The sequence below is a fragment of the Episyrphus balteatus genome, chromosome 1, assembly GCF_945859705.1.
Source record: "Episyrphus balteatus chromosome 1, idEpiBalt1.1, whole genome shotgun sequence".
Classification (NCBI taxonomy): Eukaryota; Metazoa; Arthropoda; class Insecta; order Diptera; family Syrphidae; genus Episyrphus; species Episyrphus balteatus.
Window position 1 is genome coordinate 91,975,796 of NC_079134.1, and position 23,493 is coordinate 91,999,288.

General features: G+C 32.3%; 1 protein-coding gene across 5 annotated transcripts in view; it reads left to right on the forward strand.

The window, feature by feature from the left end:
- Window positions 1-23,493, forward strand: part of LOC129921211 (cofilin/actin-depolymerizing factor homolog) — a 362,755-nt gene that overhangs the window by 208,445 nt on the left and 130,817 nt on the right. For 3 of the 5 annotated variants that reach the window (XR_008773472.1, XR_008773473.1, XR_008773475.1), the window contains one exon: window positions 17,215-18,077. The exons of 1 other annotated variant lie outside the window; for it this stretch is intronic. The gene's annotated coding sequence lies outside the window, so the exon portion shown is untranslated. Of the gene's footprint in view, window positions 1-17,214; window positions 18,078-23,493 lie in introns of those variants that run through there. One more of the 5 variants, XR_008773474.1, reaches the window with a different exon arrangement.

Genomic DNA, 23,493 nt, shown 5'->3' on the forward strand with positions numbered 1-23,493 from the left:
TTGGGTTCCTTGATCTATTTCGAGTAGGTGCTTCGAGGCGCTTTGGAGAGTTGAATGTGGAGCGCCAATCGAAGTCGATCATTCACTCCCTTTTAAAGAAAGGCTTGTCCTCTACGATCGTTTGCTGTGGTCAGGGTTTCTCTGGTACCTTCACCGTGGCATATCCAGTTCAGACATTTTGTTAATCAGAGTTTCTATTTCTGTTATAAATTCTCTGGCGGTTCGATTACCCTGAGTCGCTCGGCTCAGCCTTGACTGGATTTGTTCGATGGTGTCCTTTGGTCCACATTTCTCGATCATTTTTTTAAGCTCAATAAATTCCTTGGGGCTGGCATTTCCGAGTTCGGTTAATGCCTTTCCTTGAATTTTACATTTCAGAACAGACTTAATTAGCGTACTTTTAGCTGGTGTTGTAAGTGTGTCGTAATAGAACTCGATGCTTTTGAAGAAGTCTCTAAGGCTTTCAGATCTGGTGTTTTCCTCGAATGGCAGAGTGGGCAGCTTTTGTGCTGTACTGAAGCTAAATTCTTCGCCACTCATTGTGTCGGTTTTAGATAATGTTTGGGATTTTTGTTTTTCTTCTTCTTTGTGTTCGCTTAATGTTTGGGATTCTTGTTTTTCTTCTTCGTTCTCTTCGTTTTCCGGAGATACGCTTCTTATATTGCGATTGACTATGCCTTCGGAATCAATTTTGTCTTTATGAGCTTCCGTACTAAGTCTTTTTAATTCTAACCTCTCTAACTCAGAAATCTTGTTTTCTTTTGCTTTAGTGGGTGTTCTAGTTCGATTGGGTGATTTTTTGAAGTTTACGTAAATTTGATTAGGTTGACTGAAGACTAGATTAAGCTCAGATAAACTCATTGGATTTTAAGTCTATGAACAAAACGAAATGTGAGGGAGAGAGCCGCTAGCAATAATGAAACATTTTTTTTTTTTTAGAAATATTAAAATTTTTCTTTTCACAAATTTTTTTTTTGTATATGTTGGACTACTTTAATAATGATACATTATATTTAAATAAAAATAACTTCTTTGGCCCGAAAGGTGTTATACCTTGACTATTCTATTTTCAAGGTGGTTGATAACATCTGCGATGATTTTCCTTCGGAAGTGCTGCAGACCCAGATATGCCAGGCCTACTAGTATCACAGGACAATAGTGGTGTGGTCAGTGTGGATTTGTCCAAGGTTGGATGCGTTCAGAATCTGGGGACCCGTATTAATTATTTCCTCCTTACTTTCCTTGCCTCCCATGCTTGGCAAGTCAATCGGCAATTTGATCGAAGAGGTTATGGAACTGTGCTTCCTCTTTTCGTCTAGTCGCCTCTTTGGATTTGCGGTCTTCCCACAAGGTTTTCGGTAGTACCTTAATTTCAGAGTGGTACTTACGGCTATTCTCTGAATTAGTACCAGGAATGTTAGCAAGACGGTGTAGTTCCCGGATTTTGGCCTTTAAGGTTGCGGTTTTGCCTCCTCTTCTTGATGGAGGTGCAGGGGGAGCTATCGTCGTTAATACGGCTTCTTTTCGTCTGCCGTTTATTATTATCCTCTATAGTGAGGGGTTTAGGTAGCTGTGGGTCTTCTGTCGGGCTGGTTGTCATCGCTGGTTGGATCCCTGAATTCTTTAATAGTCGTTCGGCCTCGGCAACGTAGCTGACAGCTTAATTTAGGATTTGTTGTTGTGTTAATAGTATTTGTTTTATGGTCCTGTCACGGTCGCCATGCAAAGTTCCCCTCTGTGGATCTATTAGGTTCGTCAAAGGTCGTGCTCAAAACGTTGGCTATTACGCCGTCGCACAGTGTGACAATTCGCACATTTAGCGGGATTTAATTAATAACGCTCACAGATTATAACTTTTCGTAGATTTTTTTTTTATAGAATTTATAACAAATATATACAAAATGAAATGAAACAACAATTTTGTTAATATTCTTTCATATTTTTAAACAAAAGAGGTTTAATGGAGGTCATTTTTGGGCAAAAGTACGATAACTCACAAGGTGAAGAATTGTAACGAATTCATGTAGAGGAGGTAAATACAAGCATTTTTTACTACAGGAGAGGGGGTCAATTCCTCCCCGTTTAAGAGGGAGGGGCAATTTTCTAAAAAATTACTTAAAATTAAGAAAAAATTATTTAAAAACGATGGCAACACTTACAGTTATGAGTGATACCTTTTTCAAAAGCCAACATTTTATACTAAATTCCTATTTTTAAATCAAGTTATTTTAATAAATAGTTTTTGAAATAACCAATTTCAAAGTCAAAATTTGGGAAAAAATTGATTGATAAATCCAACTGCTTTAATTCACTCATTATCAAACACTAAAAACCATATGTTGCTATGCCTTCTAGTTTTTGAGAAAATTGAAAAATAAGGAAACTGCTTTCTTATAAGATTTTTTTTTTGCTATTTTCCATAACCTTGGCTTTAACAGTGCCACTATCAAAAATGGTCTTTGATATTTAACTTCATGAATACTTGCTGGCATATGAAACCAGCTATAGTTTCTTATATATAGCTCCCTCGTATCTCTTGCAAATGTTTCAAAGGAATCTACGTCAATTACACACCCAGACCCAAGCGCTTCTAAAATAATGTGAAACTTTTTTATGATTTCAATATCGTTTTCTGTGATTTCAGCAGTTTTTTCTTCATCTCTAAAAAATCTTCTGGCCGTGTTGCTATCATTTGTGTTGCCGGGCTGTTGAGTTTCAGCTCTAAATCTATCTTGAATCATTATGTTCTTGCTTTGACCTTTTCTTTACTCCCTTGATCTCTAACCTGCCAAACTTTAACATCTAGTCTATAAGCTGAATGTTCACTTCAGATGGTTTTTCTGCGCAAATGTAGCAGGTTTGTGACGAAGATGTTATAGATGATAAGGGAATTTCATTTAAAACAATTTGTGGCAGTTTAATGATTTCATTTAACCAATCACAATTATTGCTTTCAAAGCGTTCTCTATTACGACCACATTTGGCCATTTTTTCGTCAAACCTCAAGCATAAAGTTTTGAAGGTTGCCTTTATTGACTTAATTGCTTCTTCAGAAAATGAAAAATTATTAAAATTATCCATAACGAAGGAAAACACAGCATCGAAACGTTTAATTTTGATTTTGGAAATCCAAATATCAAAAATTTGTTTTTTCCTAATTTCGGTTGGCATCCTAGAATACGAAAAATTTTGTATGAGTGTCGCACCTGTGCGCAAAAAGATAAAACACTTTTTGGTTCCACATATATACAGCTTTAAAACAACCTTGAAAAACACTGTAAAACTATACTTTTTGTCTAATGAACACATAAAACACATAGTTTTTCACTATTTTTTCGGTTCCAAGCACCCCCATTTTTATAACAACAATTTATAAAAAAAAAAACTTAAGTTTATAATCACAAATATTATATTAATTATAAAAAAAAAATAAACTTTTCCCTTAAACCTCACGAACCACTTGCAACAGAAGCAAAATCCACTTGGCACTAAATCAGACCATTCTCTAAAAAATAATACAAAAGTTAATTTCTAAAGTAATTTTTTGTTGTTGTGCTTAGTTCTAACGCATAAAAATGTGCATATTCATTGAGGGGGAGGTTTAGGCTTTAAGAGAAACTGGTTTTTGTTTACATTCATGTATGTTGCTTTTTTAATTAAATCCCGCTAAATGTGCGAATTGTCACACTGTGCGTCGTTTGCCTCTATAAGCGAGAACGCTTTATCATAGAGGCTCTATGATAGAGCGAGTAGAGAATGTAGTGAAGAAGTATGCTTAAAAATCAAGCGAGTTGCTCTTGGAAATTAAAACACACTGGTTTGCGTTGGAGAAAAGACAACATTTATTTTAGAATTTGATTTTCTTTTTATACCAAACATTAGTGTTCAATTTCCATTCAACTATTCATTCAATTATCTAATTCCATGGCTTTCGACAGTTGAATCTCAATCACTTCACACCTTGCATATCGCCACATCAGCATTATTATTCAGAAGTCCAAACATATATCTCAAATAATATATTTTACAACGAGGGCCATGCAGTAGACATTCATAATATTTTTTGTAGTAACATAAATCCTTAATATTTTCGTTTGTTGTTTGTCGCTTGCCTTCTGTCATTCTCTCTATGGAAGTGTATGCACTTGAAATAGTATCTCATGCAGCGATAGCAATGCACTTGGACTGTATTATGTGAATGCTTATCCCATTGAATAGATGAGCAACGTATTTTTAATGGATACAAATTAACTTATTTAGGTTGATATGGCACCATGCGTATGTTGGGAGGTTTCAACTATCGAAGGTAGAGTTGCCAGATATATTTTGATGAAACTAGTAATCGGGATGCAAAATCCCGGACTTTCCCGGACAAATAAGGAATTCAAAAAGAGTACAAAACTAGGACAAATCGAATGCACGATTTAAAAAAAAATCTTTTTAAGATTTAAGTTAAAATCACATTTTTAACCCTTTGTTCCCAACATTTTTTTTCACAAAAATACGAAAAACCTTGAGACAAGGTTTGGCATTTCCTGACTGCACAGCAGAAGGAAAAAAATCATTATTGTACTAGTAATATCATTTTATTAGTAAACTTTTGAGATAATAATACAAAAAAAATGCAAACGCCTTTTTTAGTAAAAAAAAAAATCAAAATTATAAAATACCGTTAAAAACCAATGGGTTTAACCATAGGAGATTATTAAAATAGGAGACTAATAAAATTGGAAAATTAATCTTCCCACTTACAAAAATTTAGGTATAAATATTCTATAGATTTAAGAACCATTACAATCATTTTTTTTTTGTTCAGTGTTGATTTTGTAGCTCTAAACTTAAAGTTGGATACAAAATTCGAAAGACCTTCAGAAAAACTCTTTCTAAATACTAGCATTTATAAAGATAATTTTTTTTTGATCAGAAAATTTTATTGCAAAAGAAAATAAAAAAAATTGAGTTAATAAATAAAGCAAATTAAAATTGGAACAGAAAATGCAAAAATTGAGCAGATATAAACAAAAATAAATACGCCTCGCTTTAAATAGCATGCAAGTAGTGAGATACTTGAAGGGTTGAAAAGAGTACAATCCCGGACAATTAATAGAAACTATCCCGGACGTCCCCCGCACAGTCAAAAAAGAGTACATGTCCGGGAAAACCCGGACGTTTGGCAACCCTAATCGAAGGTCAAGATATTAAATGATCACTAGTGCGATCCCTTCACAATGGGGACTAGGTTGGGTATGTACAAATACAAAGAACTGTAAAAAACCAAAAAAAATTCTTCGTGGTTGTCATTTGCATATAATCCAGTCAAATAAGGGTTTAACCTCGGAATGAATGTTAGTAGAAATTTTTTTTGCTCAATATCTTCCTTTTGCCATTCTATAACATATCTCAAAAGTCTAGAAAAATCTCATGTCCGCTTGTCGCGATTTCTAGGTCAAATAGCGAAATGGAGATTTTCAAAATTAGCAAAAATAGGCTATGGTATTATATACACATATGATACATGATTTCAAGGTATTTTCTAATGCTGATTCCAAAAAATCTAAAATCAAGGCAATCTGACGTCTCTGAAAAAAGTTATACCTGTTTTTTATGTGTCAACTCATATTATTATAACAGTTGCAAACTTACTACCGAAAAACACTTAAAAGTAATGGTAGCGGAATCATATTTTGCATGAGGGTTTTCATATCCATTATCATTAAGAATCAAAACAATGCAATGCAAAAAAACATTTATATCCATGACAAAATGGTATTTTTTGAGAAAAGGGGAAATTTTGGGATGTGCACTAAAAAACATCCTTGTACAATCTTGGAATTAGTGCTAATAGGCTAATTTTTTTGTTTCTATCTTTGTTTGGATATTCTTTAACTTATGTCAAAAATCTAAAAAATCTCATGTCCGCAAGTTCTAATTTTCCAGGTTAAACTAAGTTAGGTGCAGATTTAAAAAAAATAATAAAAAAAACTTTAGATTCTTATATATATACCAACATAACCCATATCATTTCAAGGTATTTTTTAACGCTGATTCCAACAAAACCCACAAACAAATCAAAATGACCATCCCTGAAAAGTAATGTACCTTATTCATGTTGATCTTACACAAATATCTGAAGAGCAGTTTTTCAATTTTTTCAAATCTGCACCTTATCTTCAAACCAAGAAAATTAGGACTTGCAGACATGAGATTTTTTTAGATTTTTGAGGGTAGTTAAAGAATATCCAAACAAAGATTAAAATGAAAAAAATAGCCTATTAGCACTTATTCCTAAGATGAACAAGAATCTTCTTTAGTGCATATCCTAAAATTTGCCCCTCCATCAAAAAATACCATTATTTCGTAGGTATATATATTTTTTGTAATGGATAGTTTTGATTTTTAATAATGATGGATTCTAAAATCTTCATGCAAAATTTGGTTCATCTGCCATAACTTTTAAGGGTTTTTCGGCAGTAAGTTTGCAACTGTTATAATAATATGAGTTGACAGATGAAAAACAGGTATAACTTTTTCCAGAGACGTCAGATTGTCTTGATTTTAGATTTTTTGGAATCAGCATTAAAAAATACCTTGAAATCATGTATCATGTGTGTATATAATACCATAGCCTATTTTTGCTAATTTTGAAAATCTTCATTTCGCGATTTGACCTTGAAATCGCGACAAGCGGACATGAGATTTTTCTAGACTTTTGAGATATGTTATAGAATGGCAAAAGGAAGATATTGAGCAAAAAAAATTTCTACTAACATTCATTCCGAGATTTACCCCTTTTTTCTCCTTATTTTACTGTATTAATACATTTTGTATGAAAAATTAAATCTTAAAAAAATTAATTAAAAATGTAAATACACGTCTCCTCCCCTTAAAATTCTTATTTTTATTAGGGTCAATGTGGCTAAATGTAAACAGGGGTAAATGAAAACATGGCTCATAACAAGCTTCATATAAATCTCTTTGATGCATACATAAGTACAAATGCATGTTTTCTTAAACTTATACGTCAAGCTCATTGCTGTCAAGAGAGAATTCATTCGACGAGCGTATTTTCCGTGAAAGATAATTTTTTAAAGTGCCAAACAAGTCATTAGTCTTTCAGAAAAATTAAATATTTTTGCAGATTTAATTAAGTCAGTATAATTGGCAAATACTTTTTAGTTTTGAATTTTGATGTAGATTCTATGTGAAATAGACTAATTTTAAAATACAGGACATTTATGTCAATTTGCATGTGTTTACATTTACCCCAGAATATTTTTCATAATGGGTAAATGTAAACAACGTATTCTGGGGGTAAATATAAACATATATTTTTGATGAAATTATTGGTTTTAATAAAAATAACGTATTTTTAGTCAATTACTATTTAGTGAGGCGGCTTAGCATTAAAAAAGAGTTCAATCGTGCACTTTGTGATAAAAGCATGAAATTAACATCGTTGGTAGTACTCAATATAAGAGTTATATTGAGATATTGGGCCACCTTGTATTCCATCCGGAAGTGTAGATACAAGACTTTTTCTGTGTTGCACTCGATTTGTTGCATATCATAGTATAGGCAATGAAACCTTTTTGTTAATATGATACATGATTTCGAGGTATTTTCTAACGCCCGATCGAATAAAATCAATACCAAAATGTCTCGACCATCATGTAAAAAGTTATTGGACTCTTTATGAATTCTCTTTTACTCAAAGATCAAGAGTCAGATTATTACCAAGTACTCCTTGATAAAAATTGGTAGGTTGATAAAATTTCGTGTGCACGTTTCATATACCATAGAAAAAAATAATAAAATATGTCCATCAAAAAACTTCAGGTCAAAGGGTGTTTTTTTTTAGCGAGAAAGAACACTTTTGAAATGGTACCATTGCACCACATGGAAAATTTTTGCAATTTTTTGAACCGCATATATATTTTATACATCGTATGAGAATCAAAAATAATCAAAAAATGAATTACATTTACCATGGAATATTGAATTTTCATGCAAAACTTAAATTGCTTGCTTTTATTTTTTATTAATTTTTCACACAAATAAAAGTTTTGAAGGAGTGAGGTGCAAAAGTAAAAGTATGAAAAATAATTGTGCAGTTTGTGATAAAAGGATCAAATTAATAGGATTGTTAGTGCAATATGTAACCCTCATTTTAAGATATTGGGCCACTTAATATTTCACCTATGAGGATGTACATGAGCCATCTTATAACCCCAAATTTCACAAAATTGTATTTAAATAGCTATCTGTGCATCGTTATAAACACCCTTATAGGTAAAATATTAGGTGGCCCAATATCTTAAAATGAGGGTTACATATTGCACTAACAATCCTATTAATTTGATCCTTTTATCACAAACTGCACAATTATTTTTCATACTTTTACTTTTGCACCTCACTCCTTCAAAACTTTTATTTGTGTGAAAAATTAATAAAAAATAAAAGCAAGCAATTTAAGTTTTGCATGAAAATTCAATATTCCATGGTAAATGTAATTCATTTTTTGATTATTTTTGATTCTCATACGATGTATAAAATATATATGCGGTTCAAAAAATTGCAAAAATTTTCCATGTGGTGCAATGGTACCATTTCAAAAGTGTTCTTTCTCGCTAAAAAAAAAACACCCTTTGACCTGAAGTTTTTTGATGGACATATTTTATTATTTTTTTCTATGGTATATGAAACGTGCACACGAAATTTTATCAACCTACCAATTTTTATCAAGGAGTACTTGGTAATAATCTGACTCTTGATCTTTGAGTAAAAGAGAATTCATAAAGAGTCCAATAACTTTTTACATGATGGTCGAGACATTTTGGTATTGATTTTATTCGATCGGGCGTCAGAAAATACCTCGAAATCATGTATCATATTAACAAAAAGGTTTCATTGCCTATACTATGATATGCAACAAATCGAGTGCAACACAGAAAAAGTCTTGTATCTACCCTTCCGGATGGAATACAAGGTGGCCCAATATCTCAATATAACTCTTATATTGAGTACTACCTACGATGTTATTTTCATGCTTTTATCACAAAGTGCACGATTTTGTTGCTAAGCCGCCTCACTAATTGCTAAAGTGCCGCGGAGTCACATTTTAAAGTAGCCAACACCATCATTTTCAGTGGATGATGTTGCAAAATTGGTCTTTGACGTAAAAAAATAAAAAATATGACGTTAAGAGCTGCTCTGGATGCATATTGGGTGCCTATATAAAGAATCAAAGGAAGAAAACAAAAACTTTTATTGGAATTTGAAAAAAGTTTTTGTGAAATACCTTCTTCAACGTTTTTCAAGTTGTTATCCATATGATAAAGAGGAAATTCTAAATTTTAAACCACCGTTTACATTTACCCCGAATTTGTAAAAAAATAAATTGCACGACTGGGGTCGCACGTACTTGCTCTTATGCTTAAAGTAACTATAATGTTAAAGCTTTTTATTCAAGAAATTTAAAATTTGATATTTTGAAGAAATTTCATATGTAGTATAAAAAAATTAAATCTGTTTTTATAATTAATAAAACTCCGTTTTAAAATATCTTAAAAAAAAAAACAAATATGCCATTTTATTTCTCGTATAAAAAGGTATTTTTAGAAAAAAAATTTTGAAAATTGTAGGATCCGTTTTTTAAAAAAATTATTTTTTATATATAAAATTTTTTTAACATTTTTCAAAAAAAAAGTTGGTATGCCATTTTGAAGAAATAATTAATTTACACATAAAAACTTAATTTCAAAAAATTGATTTTTCAAAAAAAATTTTGAAATATTTTTTAAAAACCCAAAAATGCGTTTTTTGAAAATTTTCTAAAACTTTAATATTATCTTTACTTACACACTTTTGTATAAAAATTTTCATTTAAATCGGGTTAATTTTGTACGAGATATTCAGAAACGAAAAAAACCGTTCTATGACAGGTACCGTTAATAACGGTACAAAAAATATTTTTTTTATTTAAAAAGTTGGCCCTTATGTGTAGTACTACACACAAAAATTTTATTCAAAATCGTTAGAGCCGTTTTTGAAAAAAATTAACTTTTCTATTTCCGTTATATGGCAGGTACCGTTAGTTTTGGTCATAAAAAAAAAATTTCAATTTCCCCTCTAGGGAATCACCAAAAACTGCTAACTACCAAGTTTGAAGAAAATCACTTCACTCGTTTAGGCTGCAGCTCCAGATAGAGACAGACAGACAGAATTGCCGGACCCACTTTTTTGGCATTCTCCATCATCGTAATGTCATGTAAAATTGTTATCTCGAGTTCGATTTTTTTTACGAATCCTAAACTTGCCCTATAGTACCTATTTCGCAAGTAAAAAACACAAACATGGTGGGGTATTTGTAAACATGCCATATTTGACAGTAATTTAAACAATTTGGGAAATATTTGTTTATATTTATAAAGAAGAATTGCCATCATTTCATGTTTGCATTTGAAGATACCATTCAAGTTGTTCCAGAAAGAAAGCAGAAAGCATATAAAAATCTAAAGTCGAAAGAAAATAAAATGCACGACTGGGTCGCACGAACTTGCTCTTAGAGTTAAAGTTGCTTAAATTTTTAAGACTTTTTATATAGAAATTTGGAAAATAAAATAAAATTCGTTTTAAAAAAAAAATAAAATAAAATCTGAAATCAAATTGCCCTCCAAAACAAGTATGCAGTTTTGATTGATATATTAAGATGCATTTTTAGAAAAAAAATTTTCAAAATCGTTAGAGCCGTTTTTTAAAAAACTAATTTTTTATAAATAATTTTTTGGAAAAAAAGTTTTAAAATAAAATTGGTATGCCATTTTGTAGAAATCACTAATCAGCATCTTAAAACAAAATTTCAAAAAAATTCAATGTCCCGTTTTCGAAAATTTGATTTTTCAAAAAAAAATTTTCAAAATTTTTTCTCGAAAATTTAATTTTTGGTTTATATTCAAATTATATAAATGCTTCTTCACAAAAAGTTTCGTTGAAATCGAATAAGCAGTTTCGGAGATAATCGGATTTGAAAAAAACCGTTCTATGGCAGGTACCGTTAATAATGATTTTCAAACAAAATTTTTTTCATTAGAAGATAGACCTTAGCTTTAAACTAACATTTGATTTTTTAAAACAAAATCGTTGGAGCCGTTTTTGAGATATTTCAATTTTATTAAAATCGGTATATGAAAAGTACCGTTATTTTTGGTCCAAAAAAATTAATTCCAAAAACCCCTCTGGAGAGTCCCCAAATAACGCTACATACCAAGTTTGACATTAATCGGTCCATCCGTTTAGGCTGTAGCTCCTTATACAGACAGACAGACAGACTGACAGACTGACAGACTGACAGACTGACAGACTGACAGACTGACAGACTGACAGACTGACAGACTGACAGACTGACAGACTGACAGACTGACAGACTGACAGACTGACAGACTGACAGACTGACAGACTGACAGACTGACAGACTGACAGACTGACAGACTGACAGACTGACAGACTGACAGACTGACAGACTGACAGACTGACAGACTGACAGACTGACAGACTGACAGACTGACAGACTGACAGACTGACAGACTGACAGACTGACAGACTGACAGACTGACAGACTGGCAGACTGACAGACTGACAGACTGACAGACTGACAGACTGACAGACTGACAGACTGACAGACTGACAGACTGACAGACTGACAGACTGACAGACTGACAGACTGACAGACTGACAGACTGACAGACTGACAGACTGACAGACTGACAGACTGACAGACTGACAGACTGACAGACTGACAGACTGACAGACTGACAGACTGACAGACTGACAGACTGACAGACTGACAGACTGACAGACTGACAGACTGACAGACACACAGACTGGTGTACATGGTTACTGTAGTGTCGTTAAATAAATAAGTATTTCGGTTGATTGCTCCACATAGAATAAATTTTATTTTCCTATTTCTACTGAATATTTATTCAGTTTCGACTTTGTAAAAAACTATAATTTATTTCTCAATCTTTTATACACAGTCACAATACTACAATAATTTATGAGTGTCAACTTAGCGAAACAACATTCACCGATCCAAACGGGACTAGGTGCATAATTTGCCGTTATTTAGTCGTTAATTAGTTGTGGTAATTTTGATTTTGTCGTTCATTGTTTTCATATATATTTTTGATGTTTCGCTAACTTGATATCAACTTGGCGAAGCAACAACTCTTAATAAAGGTCTTTTTGAACATTTGAGTATGTCATAATTTGCTATTAATTAGTCGTTAATTAGTTGTGATAATTTCGATTTTGCAGCTCCATTATTTCATAAGGAAATGTGTTGTTTCCAAATTTGACAAGAATTAACCAATTTTCGCTTAAAAAGTGGCTTAAACCTAACGCATCAAAGCGTGGCTTATACCAAAATTTGCCGTTTGAGACCCTCGAATTAGTTGTGGCATTTTCAAATTTGTCGCTCACTGTTTTCAATCAAATTGAGTGTTGTTCCGCTAACTTGACACGAATTTACCAAGTTTCGCTTAAAAGGTGGCTAAGACATAACGCATAAAAGCGTGGCTTACACCTGAATTTGCCATTCGGGACCCTCGATTTAATTGTGCCAATTTCAATTTTGTCGCTCACTGTTTTCATTAAAAAGTGTGATGTTTCGCTAACTTGACGTGTCAACTTAGCGAGGCACCCTCCAAAAAGTGGCTCAAACTTAACGCATCAAAGCGTGACTTATACCTGAATTTGCCGTTCGGGAACCTCGAATTAGTTGTGCCATTTTCAATTTTATCGCTAACTGTTTTCCTTCAAATTTTCGACATTTTCCAAATTTGACAAGAATTTACCAATTTTCGCTTAAAAAGTGGCTTAAACCTAACGCATCAAAGCGTGGCTTATACCAAAATTTGCCGTTTGAGACCCTCGAATTAGTTGTGGCATTTTCAATTTTGTCGCTCAATGTTTTCAATCAAATTGAGTGTTGTTCCGCTAACTTGACACGAATTTACCAAGTTTCGCTTAAAAGGTGGCTTAGACTTAACGCATAAAAGCGTGGCTTACACCTGAATTTGCCATTCGGGACCCTCGATTTAATTGTGCCAATTTCAATTTTGTCGCTCACTGTTTTCATTAAAAAGTGTGATGTTTCGCTAACTTGACGTGTCAACTTAGCGAGGCACCCTCCAAAAAGTGGCTCAAACTTAACGCATCAAAGCGTGACTTATACCTGAATTTGCCGTTCGGGACCCTCGAATTAGTTGTGCCATTTTCAATTTTATCGCTAACTGTTTTCCTTCAAATTTTCGACATTTTCCAAATTTGACAAGAATTTACCAATTTTCGCTTAAAAAGTGGCTTAAACCTAACGCATCAAAGCGTGGCTTATACCAAAATTTGCCGTTTGAGACCCTCGAATTAGTTGTGGCATTTTCATTCGACATTCTTTGTTGGTCAAGTCACCTTCTTTGCGCCAAAAGCAAACCGGCTCCTGTCAAAAGCCTTACACTCCCACGATTGGAACTGTGCGGAGCTTTACTTCTCTCTAAACTTGTTTCAAAGGTTCTTCCTCAGCTGAACTGCAAGGACTTTCAACTTTTTCTTTGGACGGATAGCTCCATTGTTTTATGTTGGCTCGAAAAACCTTCTTGTACATGGGCAACCTTCGTTGGTAACAGAGTTTCCATAATACAAGAAAGTACTTCCAACGCAACATGGATGCACGTTCGTTCTTCCGACAACCAGTTTTGGCCTAGAACCCTCTTTTCGTGTCCGAAAGAAACAGATTTAGAAAAAAGGCCGATTAAAATGAACCACACTAGTGTGAAAGAATTCAATGTCGAAAAAATCATCAACAAATTCTCTTCGTTACCAAAGGCATTAAATGTAGTGGCGTATATTCTTCGCTTTTTCTATCGAACCCATCCAAAATATAAAAAGGATTCTAACCAAAAATCCAAAGTTTAAACATACGACGAAACTTTACGCTCTAAAAATCTTATTCTAAGATTAACCCAATATATGTACTTTCCCGCTGAGTACTCTATACTGTCTCAAAATGAACAAATTCCACTTGGAAGCAGTTAAGCTAACCTCAACCCAATGTTAGACTCAAATAAAATTCTTCGAGTGAATGGCAGACTGGCACATTCATCACTTTCTTTCAATGAAAGGTATCCAATTATTTTACCTTATAATGCACACATTACTACTCTTATCGTTCAGTTTATCCACAAAGTTTCACTTCACGGTGAGAATCTACTAGTGTTACGCCTAACTCGTTGTGAATATTGGATTCCCAGATTAAGATTAAAAAATTTAGTTAAAAAACTTATTCGACTTTGCAAGGTTTGCACAATTCATAGAAAAGAAATGCGACAGCAGATCATGGCAGCTCTCCCACCAGAACGCACACAAATTTCATTGCCTTTCATTAACACTGGGCTAGATTTTGCTGGTCCATTCACGCTTAAAACGTTTTCTGGTAGGAAATGTAATTTAACAAAAGGGTATGTCTGTTTATTTATATGCTTCTCCACGAAAGCCATCCATTTAGAAGCTACTAGTGACCTTTCAAGCCAATCTTTCTTAGCTGCTTTAAGTCGTTTTATTGCACGTCGCGGTACACCGAAGACAATTTTCTCAGATAATGGTACAAATCTCGTCGGTGCTAGCAAAATCATTGAAAATTCTTTCAAATTATTTAAGCGATCTCTTCCATCAATCGCTTCCGAACTTTATAATGACAGGAAATTGGAATGGAAGTTCATTCCTCCCGGTGCACCTCATATGGGCGGTTTGTGGGAGGCTGGAGAAACATTTTCGAAAAATTGCTGCAGACCACAACTATACGTTTGAAGAGTTTTCTACACTCCTTGCTAAGATTGAGGCTTGCTTAAATTCTAGGCCGATCTCTCCAATGTCCGATAACGCCAGAAACATTCTACCCCTTACACCAGGCCATTTTCTTCGTGGTGGCCCTCTTCTGGCTCCGCCAGAACCAGATCTTACCGACACCTCCCTAAGCTATATTAACAGATGGACAAAATTACAAGTTCTTCACCAACAGTTCTGCGCGAGATGGAAGAATGAGTACTTATTAGAGCTTCAAAAACGTCATAAATGGAAGCATCCTAAAGAAAATTTAAAAGAGAATGATTTAGTTGTAATGAAAATTTGCCCCCAAATGAATGGCGCTTAGGTCGCATCATAAGAGTCTACCCGGGACCTGATAACCGTGTTCGCGTTGCCGATGTTAGAACACAACATGGAGTAGTGACCCGTCCTATCGTTAATTTATGCGTGTTAACCACAGATTTATAAACTAATTCAAAGCCTTAATTTTCAAACATTTATCTTTTCTAATATCGTTAGTTATATCTCAAAATTTCAAACCTTCAAGTTAAAGCTTAAATTTCTTGCACATATTTAAGAATACATTAATATATATACGGTCGCATTCTAAATATTGTTAATTTGTTTATTATTATTTGTACCAATTTCAAACCTAAACTATAAAAGCTGAAACACAATCACGCTTTGCCGTCGATTTTGACAACTGCGAAAAGTTCAACTATAGGAAATCTGTGTATCCTCACACAATGACGCTTTTCTTACGTACGCTTTTTTGACAAACGTAAGGAAACGTAAGAAAGCGAGCAAAAGTTCAACCAGACTGAACTTTTGCTCGCTTTCTGACATTTAACAGACATAGTTACAGTCACCCACATTATTATTGCGCCAAATGTGAATAAAAAAAAATAAATTATTGCAAAACTTTGTGTGTATTTTAATTTCTCTATATAGATTTGCACAAAAAAACGACATCGAGATATTTTAAATCAAAACAATTTACGTATTAAAAACAAAAAAAATGAAATGATGTTTTAGACTGAGTTTTATTGTTAAAAACAATATATTTTGATTGGTTTTGTTTTTATAACTATATGATTAAAGAATAAACAAATTTCTATTCATTTTTTAAACACATTAATATCCTTTTTCATTTTTCCACAATTAAATCAAGATAAAGACTTGGTCCAATAATTTTGTGAGTGACTGTGTTTTTTTTTATTTGACAGCAGATTTTATGTTGCAATCAGCTATTCAAAGTCAAAGTGACAGAAGCGCGCTTTGAGGATTTCTCAACGTAACGCAATGAAGCGACGCACTGTGGGCTAGAACGCTATTTTAGCATGAATTAATTAAAAAGTCAACTTCTTCAAATATTGCTCATTTTAGTCTTATTCGATAGATAAATGGACTAGCTATGATTGTTCATTCAAAATTGAGGTCAAAACATTCATTGGATACATAAAAACACAACCGAAAAGCAAGTTTTCGAAAAAAAAAACAAAAAAGTCCATTTTTTCCTATATCCTGATATTCGTTTAATGAGTTTGTTTTAACGGATCGATTGTGAAAATTTTGCTAGTTTATCAATTACTGATATATCCTAATATAGTACTTGCTATTAAATTGTAATTATATTGAACTTTTGTTTATAAATTTTAAGGTAAAGTATGTTACTAGCACCGATTTCATATAAAACGAATGTTCCTAAGCTTTAAAAAAAAGACACGCGTAGGCACACTCTAGAAATAATTTTAAAAAGTAGCTAGCCTATATGGTATTATATTTTTTATAAAACTATGTCCTACAAGAGCAAACTTTTTTCGCTGTAACTCTGAAAGTATAGTGAGAAAAATGTTCAAAAAAACCACTTACGATGAAAAAAAACGTGTTGAATGTTTTCAAATAACGGTTTTTTTATTTGCGATAACATTTTACCTTCCCTATTTAGATAAAACAACTTTTGTAAGCGTTCAATGACACCATTTTCGAGTTTGATGCGTTCAAACTTCAAAAAACTCATTTTTTTGTTTTTTATACCAATAATATCTGTTGTAAATTGGAAAACCTTATTTAACATAATATTTCGTTTATTTTTGTTGTTGGTCTTATCTTTAGTGTCTGTTATACCATAAAATTATCATTATTATAACATTCGACATCATCTTAATGGCTTTAACTGCAACTTTAGATTATTTCGAGAATTTCTATAATTAATTCCAGCTATAAAAGCGTTCTAGCCCACAGTGCGACGCCCTAAAGCGTGATTGTGTTTCAGCTTTAACTCTGTTCAAATTTCAGTTAATTTTTCAATTGTACTATAAGAATTTATTTTGTATTTATGTTTGTATATTTAAGTCAAAGGAGCGTATTTGCATCATGCGTTGCTGCAAGGCGGCCGGAATGTTTACGGCAGAATTAAGGCTGAGTGGACCACGTAAAAATCGGGTTATCGTTTACAAATCGGTGAATAACTTTTACATTTTTAAAGATAATTGAATGAAATAAATTTTATTATTTAGGTAATAAACAAGGCTAAATATCTTCATCCCTATAATTTCCAAATTTGTCCACTTGTAATCAAGAGAGAACAAAACATGATAAAATTTTCGTTGTTTTAGAACGACCTGAAAGACATTGGTTTGTTTCATAGTTAGACTAAAATTTTTATTTTTTTTATTTCTATTTTGGATTGAGGTTGAATCAAACTACGGAGTAAAACTATTTTGAAAAACTAAAAATGTATTTTTCATCGAAAAAAATTAATCGAAACTGAAGCTATTTTTCGTTATGTTACAATGTTTGAACATTTGTAACTTCTGCAATTATTAATAAAATTCATCGAAATAAAAAGAAATAAGTAACTCAACTCAAATACTAACACATTGATTAGTTTAAAAAATTTATATTAAGTTTTAAGGGCTTAAACAACAAAAAAATGTTAAAAAGTCATTTTTTCTTAACTTTTTTAAAACAAAGTGGTTTAATTTCTTTGTTTTTCAAAGTATGATTTTGATTTTTATTTTATTTAAAAGCTTAGTTTATTGACTATGGAGTAAAGGTATATTTTGTTGGAAAATATTATTTTGTAACCCTCCAATCGCTTTTAAAGGAGTCCCAAAAACAATAAACTGTACTAAGAAACCAGAATTTTTAGATTTTTTGTTATATTTTTTTTATTTTTTTTCATTATTTTTTCTATCAATATCGAGTTAGAAAACAAGAATTGCTTAAATAGTTTTCTTACAATTAATTTTTGAAAAAGAGTCTACTTTCCATTTTTTTCCTCAGAAATTCATGGAATGCGTATGTATTGGAATTTGTAGTTCAAACCTCTCTCTTTATTATCTTCTATTTTGTTTCTACATGATCTCTCGCACTCGCTCTGTCGAGTGGTTGTTTGGTGGTATAAAGAATAAGATGAACTTAGGTATCTGCATTCTAAATATTGTTTGTACATAGGTTTTTCCATAAAAAAGGACTGGCGCCAGGCAAGCTCATCGCGCATGCAAAGTGTTGTTGTTTTTTCGCGAAAAAAAAATATGGATTTTAGCAGTACGGATATAAACCCATGAAAGTGCTCAAAATAAGTACTTTAAAAGTACAAGTTTCAGTGCTTTTTCTGTTACAAGTTTCAGTGCTTTTTCTGTAGGTAAAAAAGTACTGGAAAATGTACATCAGAACCACTTCCAGAAGTGCTTCGCTGATGCACTTTTGAAGTACATTTGTCTGTACTATTAATGGAGGGGAAATTTATTTCATCTTGCATGCAAGAAAGAGATAGCTGCTTCACGTATTCTTATATACAGAAAGTATATAACTGAGTTTTTTCCCGAGCTCCTATCTTTTTTCAGTGGAAAAGAAGTACTTCTTTTACGTACATATTTCAATGGTTTTTTCTGTAGTTCTGCGTTTGCTGGGAACCTACTTGTTTCACCTACCTACTTAGGGCCAGTTGTACAAATTGAGGGTTAACCCACGGATCAGCTGAACTCGAGTTAACTCTTGAACCAGGTTCAACTTTGATTGGGTTGTACAGTAGTGGATCAAGCGAGAGTCAGCTGAACCGCAGTTCAGGTTTATATACAAGAAAATTTTGGTATATATATGCCTAATGTCACTGTCAGTTGTCCTTATTTTATAAAGCACAAAGTTCGTGAAAATGTTTCGTCTATCTATCAATTGTGATTTGGGATAAAATACACAAAAATAAAACATTATTTTGTTGAAAATAATCTTTTGCCACTCCTAATGGCAACCGGACGTTCATCAAGTGTACTAATCAGGACGAGGAGGATTCTTGGGTGGTTGTTGTATTTGTTTTTTGTTTTGTTTTATTTTTTTTGGAGAAAATTGTATAATCATTTATAAAAATTAATAAAGTATTAAAAAATACAAATAAAAGTGGTAAAAGCTGTGTTATTATTTTATTTATTATTTACCATCACAAACTGATCCTAAACAAATAAAAAAAAAAACACCCCAATCATTTTGGAAAACCATATTAATTTCCACCACCTATTATCTGAACTGTCAAAAAATTCAGATTAAAGTGAGAAAGCAATATTTTTTCCACTAAAAATCACCTGATCCATGGCTGAACCACTGCTAACCCACCAATATCGGTGGGTAACTTCTGATCTTGGTTCAGCAGTGGGTTAAGACCTGAACCTCGATTGTACAACACTGCAAATGAGTTGAACCGAGTTCAAACGTTGATCCGAGGATGAACCACGTTTGTACAACTGGCCCTTAGATACTCATGATTTGATACCCCAGTTCAACAAGACAAAAAAAATAAACACAAAACAAATCAATGCGCAAACAAATAAAACTGTGCGTGCATTCTTTTTTCCTTGTTTTACAAAAAATATCCCAAAACCAGATCTCATTTGTTTATTCCTAACCCTAACCTATCCTATGAAAAAATATTAAGGCTGAGTGGACCACGTAAAAATCGGGTTATCGTTTACAAATCGGTGAATAACTTTTACATTTTTCAAGATAATTGAATGAAATAAATTTTATTATTTAGATAATAAACAAGGCTAAATGTCTTCATCCCCACAATTTCCAAATTTGTGCACTTGTAATTAAGAGAGAACAAAACATGATAAAATTTTCGTTGTTTTAGAACGACCTGAAAGACATTGGTTTGTTTCTTAGTTAGACTAAAATTTTTATTTTTTTTATTTCTATTTTGGATTGAGGTTGAATCAAACTACGGAGTAAAACTATTTTGAAAATCTAAAAATGTATTTTTCATAGAAAAAAATTAATCGAAACTGAAGCTATTTTTCCTTATGTTACAATGTTTGAACATGTGTAACTTCTGCAATTATTGTTAAAATTCATCGAAATAAAAAGAAATAAGTACCTCAACTCAAATACTAACACATTGATTAGTTTAAGAAATTTATATTAAGTTTTAAGGTCTTAAACAACAAAAAAATGTTAAAAAGTCATTTTTTCTTAACTTTTTTAAAACAAAGTGGTTTAATTTCTTTGTTTTTCAAAGTATGATTTTGATTTTTATTTTATTTAAAAGCTTAGTTTATTGACTATGGAGTAAAGCTATATTTAGTTGGAAAATATTATTTTGTTACCCTCCAATGGCTTTTAAAGGAGTCCCAAAAAGAATAAACTGTACTAAGAAACCAGAATTTTTAGATTTTTTGTTATATTTTTTTTATTTTTTTTCATTATTTTTTCTATCAATATCAAGTTAGAAAACAAGAATTGCTATAATAGTTTTCTTACAATTAATTTTTGAAAAAGAGTCTACTTTCCATTTTTTTCCTCAGAAATTCATGGAATGCGTATGTATTGGAATTTGTAGTTCAAACAAATTCCGCTGGCGCTAGTTGTATCTCTCTCTTTATTATCTTCTATTTTGTTTCTACATGATCTCTCGCACTCGCTCTGTCGAGTGGTTGTTTGGTGGTATAAAGAATAAGATGAACTTAGGTATCTGTATTCTACATATTGTTTGTACATAGGTTTTTCCATAAAAAAGGATTGGCGCCAGGCAAGCTCATCGCGCATGCAAAGTGTTGTTGTATTTTTTTTGCGAAAATGAGAGGATACAGGAAATGGATCTCTCGCACGTTCGCAATGTATGGTATCTGGTGTTGCGTGGTAGGTATATGGAATAGGATAAACGAGTTTTTTTGTATTCTTGTTTTTTTTTTTTTAAACTGGTTTATTTATCTCTTTCATAAATTTATGATGTTGCATGTTAGGTATTCTTCTGAGCAACTGTATGGATATATTTTTTTCTATACACATACACAAGTGAATTCGGTTGCGCAAAGCAAAACCGCAATATACACTTGCAAGGCTTGCAACCCTTTTTTTTTATATTTCCTTGATGCAGATTTGTTTTTTCTATACCTAAATATACTTTAATTTTATGACTTTGGTTCTCTAGAAAGGGAAAGAGAATGTAAATAAAGATACCGAGAGAGAACTGAGTTGAGATGACGTTGAACGTGAGAGATGTATGGCGAAGAAAGGTCACTAATACACACAAACTCATTTACATGAAGTCTGAGTTCGTCATTCGGGGACACCCACTCTTAAATTTGTTCTTAATTGTTCTACTACTAAATACATAATCTTGAGATGTCGCTGTAAATCAATAACAATATACCCCCACTCAATTTATACCAATTTCGCTTCTTAGAATCTATACCAAAATACCTACTTTGTAACTTTGTAACTTCCTCTTTTTGTAATAACCATCGACGAAGTAAGTTGTACGATCAATAAATAATCTTCATATTTGGAAAGAGTTGAAACCACGTTTTTTTCTTATAGCATTCATCAACCTTTGATTAATTTACGTTATATATACGAACAGCCTCCAATACTCTCTTGGGTTTCTTTCGGTTGCAAGGTTTCGTGCAGTTTGTTGTAGGTACTCGTTCTTCTTTTTACTTAATAATTTTTTAAATTGGTTTTAGCTTGGCTGTAACGCAAAAGAAGTCTTTCATCTACATTGGTTGACTTCCTTATTGTGTTCAGCAAATTGAAGGACAGTTTTCTCGCTTCTCTGCATTCTCGATCGAACCACTTCTGTTTTCCTGTTTGTTTGATGTTTCTACCAGGAGTTGGGTAAGATTTCACGATGCATTTTACTAAATTTTCAAGCGATTCGTGGTCAGTTTGTGGTTCTATTTGAGCAAGATTTAGGGCTAGTCTGTTTTCAAAGCTGCTTTTGTTACTGTCTTTCCATATGAGTTTAAGAGGTAGATCAATTGATTTAGTTTTATTTTGTACCGTTGCACTAAGGAGCATTTGACCTCAAAAACCGGTCAAAATTATTTAAGACTTTTTTTTAGTTGGAAACTAATAAAAACACATACTTAAACATAAAAAAGTAAAAAAGACAAAAATATCATAACAGGGAAATAAAAAGTCTGGTATTTGACTTAGTTTGATTGAGCAGAATGTGCTAGTGTGTAGATTTCTCCTAAACGGCTTTTCCGATTTCAACGATTTTTTTTACACAAAATCTACTTATACAGGGTGTCCCAAAAGTAATGGATCAAACGAAATATGCTGATAGGCCAACTTTAGGGCTCTCAGAATTTGGTAACTTGTTCATCCCAAATCCTTACGGTTTTCGATTTACTGCAGTTTTTGTGAAATTTCGAAAAACGCGACTTTGCAACAGTATTTTGCTTCCTACGCTCATAATTGATTTTTGTTTTTTACAATTCTTTCACTAAAACATTGCCTAAAAATAAGAAATAATTAACTAATCAAAATATTTTTTATTTCATACGCCATTTTACTGCAAATTAATTAACAGTTCCATGTTTTATAAAAACTCAATTTCTTTCTTTTATTTCAGAGCAACACCCTGAAAAAAATTTGTATGGTGTGGCACTGGTTTATTATTTTGAAAACTTGTCTTGTTATTGCAGTTTTCAAAAATGTATAAAAGTTTCCAAAGTTGAAGTTAGATCTGAAGATGTTACAATTTAAAAGCAACAAAACAGGGGTTTTCAGAGAAAAATAACAAAGAAAAATAAACACATTTTCTCGACTGTTGTTTGTTTATTTCTTTTTGAACAAAAGTCTCGATTTTTGTTTGTTATTTTGCTCTGAAAACGTCTGTTTTTTTGCATTCAAACTAAAATAACTTTCGTTCTAATTTCAACTTTGGAAATTTTTATTTTTTTTTTTTATTTTTGAAAACTGCAATAACACGACAAGTTTTCAAAATAATAAACCAGTGCCACACCATACAAATTTTTTCCAGGATGTTGCTCTGAAATAAAAGAAAGAAATTGAGTTTTTATAAAACATGGAACTATTAATTAATTTGCAGCAAAATGGCGTATGAAATAAAAATTTTTTTGATTAGTTAATTATTTCTTATTATTAGGCAATGTTTAAGTGAAAGAATTGTAAAAAACAAAAATCAGTTATGAGCGTAGGAAGCAAAATACTGTTGCAAAGTCGCGTTTTTCGAAATTTCACAAAAACTGCAGTAAATCGAAAGCCGTAAGGATTTGGGATGAACAAGTTACCAAATTCTGAGAGCCCTAAAGTTGGCCTATCAGCATATTTCGTTTGATCCATTACTTTTGGGACACCCTGTATATCTTAACATAATTAAGTATCAAA